The 8,261-nt window shown below is 47.0% G+C and overlaps 1 non-coding gene across 1 annotated transcript; it reads left to right on the forward strand.

The window, feature by feature from the left end:
- The first annotated feature begins 449 nt into the window (after nucleotides 1–449).
- On the forward strand, nucleotides 450–522 carry TRNAS-UGA (transfer RNA serine (anticodon UGA)). Its single transcript has one exon. It is a non-coding gene; the product is annotated as a tRNA-Ser (tRNA).
- The last annotated feature ends 7,739 nt before the right edge of the window (nucleotides 523–8,261 follow it).

The raw sequence follows: 8,261 nt of genomic DNA on the forward strand, positions 1-8,261 counted from the left end.
CAGAACCCTGGGAGTGGGAAATGTGAAGGTTGGGGGTTCGGTTCCCACCTGCGGCAAGTTGTTCTTTCATCCACTTTAATTACCTTTAAATTATCGTTTCTTTATTTCATTTATAAAGCACAAGTAAATTCCCCTATGTTGTCCTTAGTGACAGTGTTTGTTGGCTTCTTATTATAGGACTAGTAAAATCAAGCCCCTCGGTTAACCCCCTTTCTTCTCGTTTATTACATAACGAGGTTCTCGACTCCGGCAACATTAATGCCTTCAGGTAGCATATGTGGGTTTATTGACCAGTTGCCTTCACCCAAAAAGATCACGTTCTCGTGACGCCTGCGGCAAAAAGGATGTTCGACGTCCACCGCCAAGGTCTGTGAGTGGTGGCGCTGGCTAACACTCCCAGGGTTCTACTAGGACACATAAATACCCAAGAAAGTGGATGGGAAAACGGCGCCGCGGTAGCTCAATTGGTAGAGCATCGCACGTGAAATGCGAAGGTTGTGGGTTCAGTTCCTACTTGCGGCATGTTGTTTTTTCATCCACTTTTATTACCTTTAACTTATGGTTTCTTTATTTCATTTATAAAGCACAAGTAATTTCCCCTATGTTGTCCTTGGTGTCAGTGTTTGTTGGCTTGTTATGATATGACTGATAAAAATCGAGCCCCTCGGTTAACCCCCTTTCTTCACGTTTAAAGAACCCAAAGTGATTCTGGAAGACCTCCAATCCTAGTCATCCTAAATTGTTGTCGTTAACTGATGAACATCACCACCCTGTTCCAGAATTTTCATGTCGCCCAAACTGTGAACAAATCTTCCTGTTCCGTATTCTCAAGTGAACCTAAAAACGAATCACCTGACAACCCATTCTTCAAGCACGACATCATGCCAACGTTTGAACCTAACTGAATTTTGAAATATATTGCATCATTGCCGCTAACTTCTTCATCCGGCATTGATGAAATCAATTCAAAGATACTCAAAAACACAAAACATGTCTCAAACACCATCTTAGCGCACATTTTCAGAAATCTCTTCTATTTTGAGTAGCGCCGCAGGACTGGAAGATGAGCAGAATTATCCCAGTTCGAAAAAGAAAAAGGTACCTCAACTTCCAATCCCAACTTCCATCCCATTTCCTTAACTTGTGTTTGTTCAAAAGCTATGGAGCATATCATCTACTCACACATCGTAAAATTTCTGGTACCTAACAAATTCTTCAATCCTTATCTACACGGCTTCCAGAAGGAACTATCTTGTAAAACAAAGCTTGCAGTATTCGTGAATGAAATTAGCTCTAGCTCAGATACTAACACACCAGTTAATGCCCTCATTTTAGACTTCGAAAAAGCATTCGATACAGTTCCACACAAACGCTTGTTTTTAAACCAAATTTTCGCAACAATAACAAAACATTCGTTGATGTGGTTAAATCAGAACCAGTAAATATTCCATCAGATGTAATTTCTCTGATAGGTCCTATTGAGTTTTCTTCAATAAATTATTTACCTGCCACCATACTTTCTTGGCTTCGCTGTTTATCAGCGTAATGCGCTCAACACAGTCATTTGATTTCGCAGTTTTTAGTTATTTATTTAGTTTGTTCCTATACTTCTTGTACTCTGAAGAAAGGTCAGAATTTCTAGTTTTAACAAGCCTATGGTACATTACATTTCTCCTTTTAATTTCCTCGTACAATGTCTTATTGATCCATTTTTTCTGTTTTGCTTTTACTTTTTTTATCTCGATGGGAAGGCTTTATCACCGCAGCCAATATATTTTTGAAGGAAAGCTTTGTACGCTTCGTGTACATCGCTTACCTCATATATGGTAGTCCAAGAAGCATCGTCAATCCGGGATTTGAATTTATCAAAGGACTCTTCATTAATGTCTTTAGACTTATAAGTTACCCCGGACAATTTAGGCTTATATAATCTAATAGGAACAAAACAGAAAGCAGGCAAATGGTCAATAATGTCGTTGATCAGCACACCAGACACAGTTTCCGAAAACAATACATTTGTGACGCAAATATCAAGTAAACAAGAAGTGGTCGGGGTTACCTGTGTGGGTAAACTTAGTGTTCGAACAGGCGTATGTATGTACAGTACAATTCAGTTCCCGTGTTTCATTGTCATCGGAAATTAGGTTTATGTTGACATCACCCATAAGAACAACCGGAAGCTTGGTGGACAAACTATTATGTTATCAAATTAGAATTCAATAACGCGCCTATTGAACAAGTTCAGAGTTGCCGGTTTCTGGGTGTATGCTTCCGCAGCGACCTAGGGCGGACAGATCATGTGAATTATATTGGAATGATAATGACCAGATGTATTTGTGTAACCTGTCGTATCAGGCATCTTCTTCCACAACAAGAAAAGAAACAATTATATTTTGCTCTCGTTCATTCCCATGTTGTATATTGTAACCTAGTAGGGGGTACGTGCAATAAAACTGATTCCTTTAAACTGTTTTTCCTTCAAAAAAGAGCCCTAAGAACGTTATGTGCAAGTCCAGCAGTCAAAGCAAATGTTTTTGAGGCTTGTTGTGTTCGCAATCTTTTTCATTCCTGTAACTTGAGTTTGGAAGTTTACATTTTCCATAAAATCAGGCAGGATTTTGATACCTTAAGTAATACTTATTTGTCGAGGGACACAACATATTGACACAAAGGTGTGGGGCTCCCACACCGCAGAACGGCGCGCGCAAAGACCGGCGCCATGAAAGACGATGAAGTGCGTAAGCTTTACGCTCTTCTTCTGGCCCGCCATTAAAGAGAAACATCTATTTTGTAACACTCCGTCTCCAATCTACGTTACATTTTTCTGGTAAAGGTGCGGGGTACAAGCTGCCACTTCCAGATCGAACACCGTCTACAATCCCAGTAGAAAGTCCGGTCGAGCTGACTCCTGTGCACGTACAGACAAGCCGCCGACTTCAAGGACTTCCACATGAGCAGGAGCCGCTACCCAACCGAGTCGGAAGGATGAGTACGTCGGTTCCATCATCTTCCTCGACGGCGCCGACCGAGATCGTCCTCAACCAGCCGCGAATCCCCACGTCCTTCCATGGGGACACCTTCGAGGATGTAGAGGACTGGCTCGATCACTTTGAGCGTGTTGCAGAATACAACGGCTGGACTCCAGAGCGCAAGCTACGCAACGCCTACTTTGCCCTCGAGGACTATGCGCGGACATGGTTTGAGAACCGTGAGGCGGCCTTATCCGCATGGGACGAATTCCCACGGCAGCTAATCAGCACATACGCCAGCCTCGATCGCAAAGAGCGAGCTGAATCTGCGATTCAGGCGAGAATACAACGGCCGAACGAAAGTGTCGCAATGTTTGTCGAGGATACGTGCCGACGTTTCCGACACGCCGATCCATCCTTGCCGGAAGAAAAGAAGCTCAGGAATTTGATGCGCTCTGTCAAGGAAGAGTTATTCGGTGGCTTAATACGCAACCCACGAAAGACCGTCGCAGAGTTTATCGCGGAAGCCACATCAATGGAAAAGGCACTGCAGCAGCGAAAACGGCAGTACAACCGCGACGTGTCGACCCTAACGCGTGATCCTCTCACTATGGCCTTGGACAATACCGGCGCCTTGAGGGAGCTCATTAGGCTTGTTGTTCGAGAAGAGCTCCAAAAGCTTCAGGTGTCTCCAGCATCGGTACAGTGACTCGCCCTGGCTGAGGTCGTCCGGGAAAAATCAGGCAGGCAATCCAAGTCCCCGAGCGAAGCGAGACACCCCAGCAGGAGGTACGGCAGCCACAACCTCGCATGTCGTATGCGGAAGCAGCGCGAAATTCGTTGTCCCCGATTTTTTGCGATGTGAGTGACGTCGCGGACTTTCATGGTGTGCGCGCCGTTGAACAAGCAACTGGTGACTTCAGGCCTCGCCGCACGCCCTTCATGGCCGAAACACGACCACTCCGCAAGAGCGACGTCTGGCACACCGCAGACTGGAGGCCCTTGTGTTTTCACTGCGGTGAAGCCGATCACCTCTGCAGGGCGTGTCCTTATCACCGAGCTGGGCTCCGTGGATTTTCACTGAATGAGCCGTGCCCGCGCAATGGTGAACGCTCCCTGGAGATTGAAGCATAACTCGCGGACGCCAGGACCCCGTTTGCCGCACGATTCCGTGAACCCCGGTCACCGTCACCCACCCGAAACAGGTCTTCCAGCCCCCTCTTCACGCCGAGAGCAACGAGGCGTCGTTCACGCAGCCCTGCTTCCCGGGAAAACTGAGTCCAGCGACCTGCGGAGGCGAGGTCGCTGACGTTGCGAACGCTGAAGACCCTCAACTACGACGACCGCGATATGACCTAATCGAGACGCAGAGAAAGCAGTGCAGTTCGGTGTGAGTATCTTGCGACGTATCAGTTACCATAGATGACCACGAAGTCACGGCGCTAATTGACACGAGTGCGGACACGTCTGTTATGAGCCAGAATCTCGCGCGCACACTGAACATAGGGTCGACGCAATGGACCGGAACTCAAATTCGTACTGCAGGAGGGCACCTCATAACTCCAATTGGCCGGTGCACGGCACGAGTCAACATTCGGGGCTTCACGTACATCGGCGACTTCGCCATTCTTCCTGAGTGTTCAAAGGACCTTATACTCGGCATGGATTTTCTTCAGGCGAAGGGTGCGATCATCGACCTGCAAGAGTGTAGAGTCAGCTTCGCTACTACGCAAGCCATAGGGAACAGTAATGACAACGATTCTGACGTCGGGCTCCGCGAAGCTGACGATCACGTCACGTTGCCACCCAAGAGCAGCCTCCTTACCCTTGTCCGATGCGACATGGAGGACGACGCCGAAGGAATTGCTGAGGCGAACATGTCCTTGCTTCTTGAGCGCCACATTTGTATAGCGAGAGGGCTTCTTCAGGTGCGAAGAAAATGTTCAGTCGTCTTGCCAGACTCTGCCAGTCGCTCTGACACACCCAGAAACATCGTCTACTGAGTCTCGTGAATGAATTTGCGGACTGTTTTTCAACGTCATCCAAAGTGCGGCGCGCGTCCATCACAAAACACCGCATCATTGCGGACGAGTCCGCACGTCCTGTTCGTCAGCATCCCTACAGAGTTTCTCCAGTGGAAAGGGAAGCGATCAAGCATCAAGTGAAAAAGATGCTCCAAGACGACGTGAACCAGCCATCCACCAGCCCGTGGGCCTCCCCGTAGTGTTAGTCAGAAAGAAAGACAACACACTACGCTTCTGTGTAGATTACAGAAAGTTGAACCGTGTCAGCAAGTGCGATGTTTATCCATTGCCACGCATCGACGACGCACTGGATCGTCTACAACATGCCAAGTTTTTTTCTTCGTTGGATCTTAAATCGAAGTTGATGAAAAGGATCGTAAAAAAACAGCGTTTCTGACACCTGACGGGCTTTATGAGTTCAAAGTTCCCACCTTCGGTCTCTGTTCCGCACCTGCCACCTCTCAGCGGTTGATGGATACCGTTCTTGCTGAACTCAAATGGCAAAGCTGCCTCGTATACTTGGACGACGTCGTCGTGTTCTCGAGAACGTTTGACAAACATCTCGCACGACTCTAGAGTGTCTTCGCTGCGATCCATACTGCCGGCCTCACCATCAAGCCTGCAAAATGCTACTTCAGGTTCCAAGAGCTCAAATTTCTTGGCCACGTCGTTGGTCCTCAAGGCGTCCGATCAGACCCCGATAAGTTAGCGGCCATCGCCGAGTTTTCACCACCCACAGACAAGAAGGCTGTCCAACGCTTCCTTGATTTGTGCGCATATTATAGGCGCTTCGTCGAGGGATTCTCGAGAATTGCTGAGCCTCTGACACGGCTTACACGCGACGATGTGCCTTTCATTTGGGCGGACGAGCAGCAGCTGTCGTTTAATGAATTGCGCAAGCATTTGCAAGAGGCCCCAATACTTGCTCATTTCGACGAAGACGCCGACACTGAAATTCATACTGACGCCAGCAATTCTGGCCTAGGCGCAGTTCTTGTGCAGTGGCAAGCTGGTGCGGAACGCCCTATTGCTTATGCAAGCCGCAGTCTCACCAAGGATGAGAAAAACTACTCAACCACTGAAAAAGAATACCTAGTGGTTGTGTGGGCAATCGCTAAATTCCGACCCTACTTCTACGGTAGACCCTTTAAGGCCGTCAGTGGCCACCACGCGCTGTGCTGGCTTGCCAACCTCAAGGATCTTTCAGGTAGACTAGCACGTTGGAGCCTGCGCCTACAAGAGTACGACATTAAAGTTGTCTACCGATCTGGAAGGAAACACAGTGACGCTGACAGTTTGTCACGCGCACCATTCCCTACGACGTCGTCGGACCCTGACCATGACTTGCCATTTGTAGACGTTATCGACGCCATATAGATGGCTGAGCACCTGTGCGCTGACCCTGAGCTGGTGCCGCTGATCGAGCACATTCAAGGAGCTGAAGTTGTTTTACCCGATCGCTCGTGCGCGGCTTATCATCATACTACTCAAACAACAACGTCCTTTACAGGAAAAACTGCGCAAGCGGTCCCAATACGTACCTACTTGTCGTGCCGTCGGCGCTGCGCCAAGACATTTTGCAAGCCTGCCATGATGAGCCATACACGGGACACCTGGGATTCGCTAAGGCATTAGCAAGGATATGACAGAAGTATTACTGGCCCCGGCTTTATTTTTCTGTACAACGGTACGTGATGACCTGCCGCGATTGTCAGCGCCGCAAGAAACCACCAGTCAAACCGGCCGGTTTTCTCCATCCTGTAGACCCTCCTCAAGCACCGTTCCAACAAATAGGAATAGATGTACTTGGGCCATTCCCACTGACGTCTTCGCGCAACAGATGGATAGTCATCGCTACCGACTATACTTAAGAGGAAGCTTTAGCTCGGTTGCTCCTATCTAAATACATGTAAAAGCAGAATTCGTTTTTCACGGCAACCACTGCACCAAACTTGACGAGGCTTGTTGCATTTAAAAGAAAAACTTAAAATCTAGTGACGGTTGGTTTCGAATTTCTTATTTAGGCCGTCAATTTTTTATTAAAAATTGGCAAAAATTGAACATTTTCAGAAAACGAAACTATCACGTTTACAACTCTGTAATTCAGCAACGAAAATTGATAATACAATTCCGTGAACTGCATCTAATAGTACATCTAAAACGGACAAAATTGATAGGTTACACATGAATCTCAAAAAAATATAGTAAAATGGAAATATATGTTTTGCAGAACCCAATATAAACAACGTAACAAATTCACGTAAGATATAAAATCACGTATAGAATTTGTCCGCTTTCAATGACCTGATGGATCTCGTTTACAGAACCGCGATATCTGCTCTTGATGCAGAGTTATGAATTTGTAAACTTCGTGCATCTATTTTTTCCGAACGTTCGAATTTTTGAAAATCGTTTTAACAATATTCAGGACCTAAATAGAAATTCCACGACCAACAGTCGCTAGAATTTCACTTGCCCTCTCAAATGCAACAAATTTCATTAAAATCGGTCCAGGGGTTATCTCAGAAAAACGTTTTTGTGTTTTTACATGTATTTGAATAGGCCGCGTCGGAGTTGGGCCCGAGCTAAAGCTTCCTCTTAAGCAGGTACGCGGAAACCGAAGCTATCCCTCAAGCAAATTCGTATGAAGTTGCCAAGTTCTTTGTACGCCACATCGCACTACGACATGGTGCACCATCTGTTGTCATCACCGACCGCGGTACAGCATTTACAGCGGAACTTATGCAGGACGTTCCCCAGCTGACGCATAGCCCTCACCGTAAGAGCCCAGCGTATCACCCTCGAACTAATGGATTAACGGAACGTCAGAACAGAACGCTGGCTGATATGCTCTCCATGTATGTCGACGTAGAGCACAAGACGTGGGACCAGATTTTACCCAATGTGACTTTCGCGTATAACAATGCTGTACAGGAGACTACACAGTTTACGCCATTCGAACTTGTATACGGGCGCCACGCCAGGTCAACACTTGACGCCATGCTACCTCTGGCTGACCAGCGGACAAGCGGAAGAGTTTGTACAAAGAGCCGAAGAAGCACGCCAGCTTGCTCGGCATCGTATCCGGAGCCAACAGCATACCGACACCAAAAGGACTCCTTGGGCAAGTTGGTGCTTAGATTTCCTAGGTATACTTTGTGGCGCAAAATACATTTTTTTAATAAGGAACAGAAGAAAGGAAGACAGTGAAGACAGTTCACTGTCTTCCCTTTTCTGTCCCTTTTAAAAAAATGTGTTTTGCGCCACA

This window comes from Dermacentor variabilis, chromosome 3 (genome assembly GCF_050947875.1).
Source record: "Dermacentor variabilis isolate Ectoservices chromosome 3, ASM5094787v1, whole genome shotgun sequence".
In the NCBI taxonomy this organism is placed as follows: domain Eukaryota; kingdom Metazoa; phylum Arthropoda; class Arachnida; order Ixodida; family Ixodidae; genus Dermacentor; species Dermacentor variabilis.